Source organism: Sciurus carolinensis, unplaced genomic scaffold (genome assembly GCF_902686445.1).
Source record: "Sciurus carolinensis unplaced genomic scaffold, mSciCar1.2, whole genome shotgun sequence".
NCBI classification, from domain to species: domain Eukaryota; kingdom Metazoa; phylum Chordata; class Mammalia; order Rodentia; family Sciuridae; genus Sciurus; species Sciurus carolinensis.
Window position 1 is genome coordinate 45,289 of NW_025920459.1, and position 10,023 is coordinate 55,311.

Genomic DNA, 10,023 nt, shown 5'->3' on the forward strand with positions numbered 1-10,023 from the left:
TGCATCTGCATCAGGCAGTGGATGATCTTGCAGGTCTTCTCTAAGCCCATGAACCTGGGCTAGGACTTCTGAGCAGTCATGTACAGGTGTGTCCAGGTCAGGGTCAGGCAGCAGTGTAGCAGGATTGAGTACTGAGGATTCCTGAAAGATAATCCTGAGAGGGTTAAGCAATAGGCTCTGATAATGTGTGAGCCAGGCATTACTGAGCCATTGATCTGGAGGTTGTCTCAGGATCCCCTCAATAGTATATGGAGTGATCACATGTAATTCTTGTCCCATAGTCAATTTATCAGCATCTTTTACCATGAGGGCTATGGCAGCAATCATGCATAGGCATGGGGGTCAGCCTGCGGCCACCGCATCCAGCTTTTTTGACAGGTATGCTACTGGCCTTCTCCAAGGACCTAGGTATTGAGTCAAGACTCCTTTTGCTATCCCTTTGCTTTCATCTATATAGAGAAAGAATGGTTTAAAGACATCGGGAAGTCCCAGGGCTGGGGCTAACAAGAGGGCATTCTTGATTTGTTGAAATGCTTTATCTTCTTCTATTGTCCAATTAAAGGGCTGTTTGTCTTTTGTGGCCTCATACAATGGTTTGGCTAATTCCGCAAACCCTGAAATCCATAGTCAACAGGAGTCAGCCAACCCAAGGAATTCCCTTACTTGGTGTGGATACTGGGTCTTTGGGATTCTTAGAACAGTCTCTTTTCAGGCTTGCGTTAACCATCGTTTACCTCCCTTTAGAAGATAGCCCAAGTAAGTTACCTCAGCTCTGCAGATTTGGGCCTTCTTTGCTGATGCCCGATATCCCAGGTTGCTCAGTATCTGAAGTAAATCTTCTGCTCCTCCAACACATTCGTCTCGGTTTTCAGCAGCTATAAGGAGATCATCTACATATTATCATCTACAAGGTTAGGTTGGGATGATTTTGCCTAAACTCACCCAAGTCCTCATGTAAAGCCTTGTCAAACAAGGTGGGAGAATTTTTGAATGCCTGCAGCAATCTTGTCCAGGTAAGTCGTCCACTGATGCCTTTATCGATGTCTAGCCATTCAAAGGCAAATAGCTCTTGGCTCTTTGGAGCTAGGGGCAAGCAGAAAAAGGCATCTTTTAAATCCAGCACCGTATACCATGGTCTGTAAGGAGGAAGCGCACTCAAAAGTGTATATGGATTAGGCACAGTAGGGTGTATGTCTGCTACCCTTTTGTTTACTTCTCTTAGGTCTTGTACTGGGCGGTACTCATTTGAGTTGGGCTTCCCTATTGGAAGTAGGGGGGTGTTCCAAGCCGATCGGCAAGGTCATAGCACCCCTTGGTTCAGCAATCGCCTGATATGGGGGGTTATTCCTGCTCGAGCCTCTCTGGACAAGGGGTATTGTTTAACCCTAATGGGGTTAGCTTTGGGTTTTGTTTCTATATAGAGGGCTGGCCAATGATTGGCTAACCCAATCCCCCCAGTCTCCGCCCATGCATCTGGGAACTGCCGTACCCAGTATTCAATGTTTTTATGAGGGGATTGCGGCTGCTGGTGTAGCCGATATTCATCCTCCAGAGGAAGATTTAGCGTAGGTAAAAATTTTCCTTGTCCATCTGTTACCTGGGCACCTTCAGGGTAGAAATGAATTTGGGCCCCGATTTTGGTTAATAAATCTCTTCCTAACAAGGGATAGGGGCTGTCAGGTATGACTAGGAATGAGTGGGACACTTTTCCCATTCCCAAGTCTATTGTTCTTTTAGTTGTCTAGGATACTATTTAATCCCTGTAGCTCCTTGCACCCATGAGGTGCTTGTTGAAATTTTTCCTTGACGGTCAGTCAAAGCTGAATATTGAGCTCCTGTATCCACCAAAAATTGTACTGGAGTCCCCTCCACTTTCAGAGTTACCCTAGGTTCGGGGAGGGGTTCCGAACCCCGTTGCCCCTAATCGCTCATTTCATCTTGGGTGACCAGGACTGATGGTCTCCTAGTCATCCACCTACCATCTCTTGGTCTATGGTTTTTCTTTTTAGGGCATTCTCTAGCCCAATGACCTTCTTCCTTACAGTAGGCACACTGATTCTGACCCAGATCTTGCACTCTGGAATTCCTGGGTGATGATTGATTACTCAGTGGTCGATTACTCAGGAATCTGTTTCTTTCTTTTTGTATCCTTCCACCCTGCACTTCTACTGTTAATGCTTTAGTCGTTTCCCTAGTAGCCCTAAGCTGTTTCTCTTCTGGTGCATCTCTGTTATTGAATACCCGCTGGGCTATTCTCATTAAGTCTTGGATACTTTTTCCTTCTAAATCATCTACTTACGCCTTATATCAGGTGCTGCCTGGTTAACAAAGCTCATTACTACTGCTGCCTGATTCTTGGGTGACTCTGGATCCATAGGAGTGTACTGTATGAATGCCTCCATTAACTTTTCTAAATAGGCTGAGGGTGATTCCTGTCTTTCTTTCATGACTGAATATACCTTGGCCAAATTAGTGGGCTTGCAAGCTGCTGCCCAGAGACCCCCCATTAGAGTCTGGCTTCTCCCTACCTTCAGCCGTATTGTAGTCCCATTCATCTTGCAGAGACCTGGACAAGGGGAAGGAAGCATTAATTAAGTCAGGGTTTACAGTGGGTTGTCTGTTGTCCCCTGGAACCAACTTTCTGGCTTCCATCTGGATTCTTTCACATTCCTCGGTTGTAAACAGGATCCGGAGTAACTGCTGACAGTCATCCCAAGTAGGCTGGTGAGTAAACATAACGCTATCTAAAAGGGAAATCAAGTCTTTAGGATTGTCAGTAAACTTAGCATTTTGATTTTTCCAGTTATATAAATCACTTGTAGAGAAGGGCCAATATTGAAGACGGGGATTGCCAGCGTTGCCTGGTGGCCCAATTTCTCAGAGCGGCAGAGCAATCGTAGAATCTGGAGCCTCTGGTTGGTTGGGGCTGGCTTCCCGCTGAACTCGACCTCGAGTTCTCCTTGCCAGCCTTCCTGAGCCGGTTTTTTCTTTTTCATTTCTAGCTGTGGTAGCTTCTCTTTCTTCTGCAGCCACTTGTCCTAGGTCCTGAGGAGGAATAGGGGCTGGCACATAAGGAGGGAGTTTAAAGAGAAGGGGGTCTGGATCTTCCTCTGGGAGAACAGGATGAGGAGCTGTGGGCTTTTCTGATGAGTCTAATTTCTTTAGGGCAAGCACTTTAGTTTTGGGAGAGGATGGTGGTGGTAAGAAGGGGGAGAGCCAGGTCTGAAGGTCATCATCTACTAAGTTTTCCCAGGTTAAAATATATGGAATTTGATCTGGGTGGCCTAATTTCCCTGATTGGAAGATTTTGTCTTTGACCTTTTGGATGGTTGGGAGATTGAAGGTTCCTTCTGGGGGCCATCCCACTTGGAAGGCAGGCCACTCCGACCTGCAAAAAGTTATGTTTTCTTTTATTGATTTCAACTGACATATTATGTGCTCTGGCTTGAACCTCCCCAAAGTGGCCAACTACCATGGCCAGAGCGGTACTTTGAGTTTGGCCCATCTCCACAACAGCTAGATACCCAATTATTGAGAGGAGGAGAAGTGTAAAGGTTAGATAAAAAAGAAATCAAACTAGACAACACCGACGTGGGTTGGAGATGTCGTTACAGCAGAGAGCCACCGCCGGTTGTCTATCCAGTTGGAAACCTGTTCCCTGTATAATTCCAAAAGGATGAAATGAATTTGACCATTGATAAGTATTTCTCCCTTCTGTCAGGAGATTTATAGACCTGTTTTCCTCCAGGTTGGAGATGAGAAATTTAAGGGTGAGATACAGTGAAAATAGTAACAGACTAACACAATAAAGAATTTAATATGAGACAAAGTAAAGACCATACGGTACAATACACAAACAGACAAACATATATAGTGCTAAATCAAAATATCAAAATTGGCTAGTTGGTATTTTGTCGACAAAAACAAACAATTTCCGATTGTGACAAAGAGTCACCCAGATGCAACACAAAAGCTGCCCAGATGCAACACGAAAGTTGCCCAGATGCGACAAAGCATCACCCAGATGCAACAAAGAGTCACCCAGATGGGTCGAGGAGACGTCTCCCGAGACCCTGCTGGGGTCCCATAGTGCGTCCGCCAGGATTTTGCCAGCCCAGAACAAGAACCTGTAGGCAATCCAGACAAGAAAAAAAATGTGGCAATACCTTACTCACTGGTCGAAGGCGTCACTTATGACTCTATGATCAGGTGTCTGGGTGGACTTGGGGCATCCTGGACGAGCCCCCAAGATGTTGTGCCCCATGACTGGAGACCCCACAAAGACCACCAGAGACCATGATCAATGCAAGCAACAAAGAGTCATTTATTAGCAGGCTCGAGCCTGGTCCTCTGCACACTCGGTAACCGGTGATACTAAGAGGACCCAAGCCCATGTTTAGCAGGATTTTTATAATGAAAGGCAAGCAGTTTTACAGTGCTCTTTTTGCTTGGTTAACATATAAAATTGCATACAAAGTATGTTATCTTAAGTTCTGGATCACTCTGACCACCGAGAGGAGGGGGATCGCTATTTTTAAGTTTGCTTTTGTATCAGCAAAGTTTGCTTTTGGGTCAGCCTGACCACTAGGGGAAGGGTGGTCAGCCACCTGGCCTTTACAGACAAAATAAGGGACGAAAATACTTTGCGACTTTTCTGAGGGGTTGAGGGCAGTTTGTAAAGCCTCATATTTACACAAGTGCAGGTTTTTTCTATCTTTTTACTTGAGCCTACAGGAAGAGCCAAGAAACATGAAAGAAGAGACTTGAAGATAAGGAATCCCTTTCCATCTGCCCCCTCACTCACGGAAGTGTGTGCCATTACACAAAAGACTTTTGATGGCTTTAAGTACCGGGGGTTGGGCTCCCAGGGTGGAATCTGCCAAATTGGAGGACCCAGATTCCATGGTGGGGACTGATACAGCTGAGTCTGTGGTCAGGGCGTCCCGAGGCCAGAGTACTGAGCTGGAGAGGATCAATGTGATGACACATTGATCGTGTCATCACACAAACATCATTGTGGGTCCAGGCAAAAGCCAAGAAGAGTTGAGGACCTGATATCAGGGTTTTTGAGTGCAAATGCAAGTACAAGATGAGCCTCAAACCCGAGAGAGATCTCCACCATAAAATCAGGAATCCACCCAGCAGATAAGACTGACTATAGGGACCTGCCATAATTATAAATTGGCCTAGGGGAACCGGCCTACTCACCAACCTGAAGTCTGGTGATAAATGCAGAGCAGAGCGACTGGGCAGAATGGAAGGTGGAGAAGTGTCTGGGGGCACTGGGGCATCAGATGGGGTTCCACTCTCTTAAGAGACAGTGGAAGAACCCATACGAGTCACGGCACCACTGTAAGGGAATTTCCACAAAACCACGCCCGACATGGGAAATCACATAAGGGAATTTATTAAGCAAACAATTGTCTCCCTGCAGGGTAAGAGAGAAAATGAGAGGAAAAGAGAAAGGAAAAGAAAGGGCATGCACTAGAGAGAGTGGAAGCCAGGAGGATAGAGAAAAGTGTGTAGGACAGACAGAAGAATGGGAAAAGATGGTGGGGAAGCTACAGTAAAACAGTTGAATTCCACTGGGCTAACAGGGGACCAATATCGGAGAAGGATACTTGCAAGCTACTGATGAACCAATAGCTAGCAAGGATGTTCACAGATTGACAAGTGGTTGGGAGGCAGGGAAAATTACTGCACCTGATGGGTGGGGGAGCAGCTTTATACATTACACTCAGGAGAATCCCAAAGGTTCCTTCTCTGGACTCCCCCTCCTGACTGCCCTAAGGAGTATCTAGGGTGATCCATTGATGAGTGGCACTGAGGGAAAGTGCCAATTACCTTGTCCTTTTGTATGGGCCATAAAACACTCTCCTACATCTATGCCCTCCTGGATGCTCCCCTTCCCTCACCAATCAGACATTAAGGATTCAGATTGTAAGATTAAAAGAAAGACCTAGGATAATTAGTAAGAAAATCCACAGGTAACCATTGTTCACATAGTTAGCATTCACTAGTCTATCTAGAGTCTCCCCATTGCTGTTCCTGTGCTTAAATGTGCTCACTGTGTTTTCTTTAAGATGCAATAAGGAGGCATCTAAAATCAAACCCTTCCATGAGACCCTACAAGAAAAGGGCGTTATATGCCTAATGACCAATAGATGTCCACTCACACTCCAGAGATTCCTTTAAGCCTACAGGGCAAAAAATAGGCAAAATCACGATTTTTACTTCTGTCATATTTTTTAATAATTAGGAGTTTATAGTGGCAGAGAGAAAAGCAGTAATGCCCTTAAGTCTGAATCCTCCAAGGGTCTCTGGCACAGGGCAAACTGGGATCCTAGCACTTTGCCAAAGAAGGCCAGAAAAAACTTTGGCAAAGCCACATAATGAGAGCTGGGTTATTCTGGACCCTAAGGAACCTCAAACTTAGGGAGACCTCCCTAATACTACTTCCAACTCAGATAAAATCTTTTCTCTCAACAGTATTGCCAGGTTCACCACTAGCCTGCATACTGCAAAATTAAAAATGATCAAGAAAAGTGCCTTTTATAAGTGACCAGGCTTGGCCTTAATAATCTCTACCTTGAGAGGAGAAAATCTTGAGGAATCACCTGCTGAGGGAGGAAAATCAAAGGGAACACCCACAACTTAAGACAGATAAAAAGAAATTTAGGGATGTTTTGGAGGATCCAAATAAATATATATGTTTCAAAACTTAACCAATGCCAGGTATTTGAATTAACCTGGAAAAATTATGCTACTAATTAACCATCTAGAACACAGGCAGTTCCCAGAAATGATCCTAACTGGGATTCAAATAATGAGTAGCATGCCTGGAAATCTATTATATGAGAAATTCATGAAAGTTGTGCTATTTTCATGGAGAGACTCAGGAAGACAATAAAACACACCACCCTGAATCCTGAATTCATAGAGTGTCACCTACTTTTAAAGAATAAATTCATCTTTCAGTCAACCCCAAACATTTAGAGTAATTACAAAAATTGGCTCATGACTCTGATAAATCCTTATATGATCTTCTCTAACTTGCATCTTCAATTTTTTATATTAAAGATCAGAAGAAAAAGAAAGGGAGCATAAGGACAAGAAAAAGGGCCTACTAAGGGATCATTCAAAACTTCATGACTGAAAATTTTAATGCCTTGCATAAGCTCATGCAACTCACCCATTTTAAGAATTAAAAAGAAAGCTGCCTAGTCCAAAACCTTGGAATAATTTAATGAAGCTGTAATTTCCCCCCCACTCTGCAGTTCTTTCTCTGTAATCTGAAATTCCAACTACTGCTTGGTTTACTATGTTAGATATAAAAGATGTCTTTTTCTGTATACCCTGAACTCTCAATCACAATATCTGTTTGCCTTTGAAGAACCAGACAGTGGATCTCAACTATCCTGGAAAGTGCTACCTCAAGGATTTGGAGATAGCCCTCACCTGTTCTGGACAAACCCTAGCTAAGGGCTTAGCAAAATTCAGAGAGAAAACATCTGTTATTGTTTTCCAATGTGTACATGACATACTTTATGTGCCTCCACCCAGAAGGAATGTCAAAAGGCCATTATACACAGCTCCTAAACTTCTTATCTGATAAGGATTATAAGATCTCAAAGAAGAAATCTTATTTATGTCATCAATACTTTAAATACTTAGGATTGCAACTGTCTCAAAGAACCCAGAAACTAGGACAGGAAAATAAACACCATAGGAAAATATGTCTGTCCCAGAAATATCAAAAAGAGTCTTACTTCAATCCCCTGTCCTCAGCTTAACTATGGAGCAAGATATAACCTGTTTGACACTGAGAGAAAATAATCCTAAAAATACTGAATAGGCAGCCTTGGACAAACCAGCTCCATAGCCAATGGCATATTTCAGTAAGCATCTTAGCATAATAACTTCATTCTCAAAAGTAATGGAAAATAAGTTCTCATAATTTTCTTTGACATCCAAACCTGTCTTGATAAAAATGGTTAAAATGCCCTAAGCATCAAGTTTCTACTGGAACCAGATCTCAAGTCCAAGCTTACATTAAAATATAAATGGAGAAGCCAGCAGGCCCAGTAGGAGACCAGTCTCAAACCCAAGAAAAAATGGGAAAAAAGAGTCTTTTACCTGAACTCCAGCAAAAGTAAATTGCATGGTGCTTTACTAAAATAATTAATGGCCATGTCATTTTTCCAGGACTCTTGTTTTTTCCTTAAATTCTATATTTTTTGAGTTCACAACATTAATGGTTTTTGATCAATCCTGTTTTTATTCAACTACAGTTTTTGAATATCTGTTAACATTGCAATGGAGATTCACCTACAAAAAGCTACAAGGCCTTTGGTTTTGTGTTATGTGTATATCGTGTTATCTGATATCGTGTTGTCTGTGTTTGTATGTGTGTCTTAATGTCATGTACATTATATCAAAATTGACACAAAATGAGCACTCATAAAATTAAAATTTAAAAAATAGATCCAGATACCTTTAATTCAAGTGATTTTTAAAAAGGTTCAATTTAAATTGGATAAACAAATAAAGGTAAAATGTCTTTGAATTTACTTAATGTATAAGTCTCTCTAAGTAATCAAACTAATAAAATGTTGATGTTTATAAAATGTCTAGTATTAATGGTTTCTAGGAATTTTCTTCATCAGAAAAGAGACAACAAGTACTGTTCAATACACTTGTCTGACATCTTGGTTTTTACGGAAAAATAAGTGAATCAGATTTGACATATGTAAGATTACTCAAATGTGTTTGAGTAATCCGATTAATTACAAAGTTAAAATCCTAACTGTTAAATAACATCAAGTATTCTTAGTTCCTTAAATTCCATGGGGTAACATTTAATCATCATTGATGTTTTCATAGATTGGTGAATTAAAAGGGTTTAAAATTGCTTTGCCTCATCACTAAAACAAAGGTGACTAAGAGTTAAGTCCTAACAGGTACAATTCTACATAAAAAGGGATCCAAGTTTCAATTTTGTTTCAATTAGAGTATCATAAATAACATAAAAATCATTTCATCTTATTAAAATGGAGTTATTTATCTAAATTCAAAAATATCATGAGTTGTTTCAAATATGAACAAAAAAGGGTCAACAGAGAGGAAAGAGAAAAATAAAAGGTTCTAGGTGTAGAAATATATTTAGTAGGAGGAAAAAAATGTTTTGGGGTAAGAAAGTCTTTCTGTGATGAAATACATGAGGTTCTAAGTAAGTGCTAAGAAAGTTTGTGTGTAAGTAAAGGGAAAATTTCAACAAGTTTGTGTGTAACTAAATTGGTTATATGTATGCGAGACAATCAGTTAAACTATTTAAGGTTTTTCATAAGGTCAAATACTAATATACTGATATAGACCACAGTTTAATCTATATGTTAAAATGACAAGAATTTCTTTAAAACACTAATTACTTTTTTATTTTTATTTATTTATTTATTTATTTAGAGATGTTGGGGATTGAACCCAAGGCCTTGTGCTTGTGAGGCAGGCACTCTACCAACTGAGCCACATCCCCAGCCCCACTAATTACTTTTAACATTGTGTCTGTTAAGTTTTATTCTTTAAGACAATTGGTGTTTATACAATTATGGTTAAACAACTGTTCGAGTATTGTACTATGTTACAGAGTCTAATTTTTTATTTAAAAACTAAACTTGGTTAGTATAAAAGTATCAAGATAATTTTGGAGTGGTTACTCTTCCTGTATATTAAATATCTTCATATCTTCGAGGTATACAATCTGTAAAGTAGAAAATTTATCAAGCTACTATTCTCCAAACTAAACTTTTCTGTAATGGTAATTTTAAACTTATAAGAATAGTAAATTTTACTTGGGACTTATTAATATAATTGAATATTCTATAACAGAACCTGTTATCAATAGAGTATATGTAAAATTTATGTTACTTTTTACACTGAGATAAAAAGTTTAAATGTAAATGTATTTTTAAAGGTTAGTAAGAACCTAATTTATTTAAATGTTAATATCTTGAAACATGAAAATAT

At 40.6% G+C, this 10,023-nt stretch overlaps 1 non-coding gene across 1 annotated transcript; it reads right to left on the minus strand.

The window, feature by feature from the left end:
• Window positions 1–9,459: 9,459 nt before the first annotated feature.
• On the minus strand, window positions 9,460–9,532 carry Trnav-cac (transfer RNA valine (anticodon CAC)). The gene has a single exon. It is a non-coding gene; the product is annotated as a tRNA-Val (tRNA).
• Window positions 9,533–10,023: the final 491 nt, after the last annotated feature.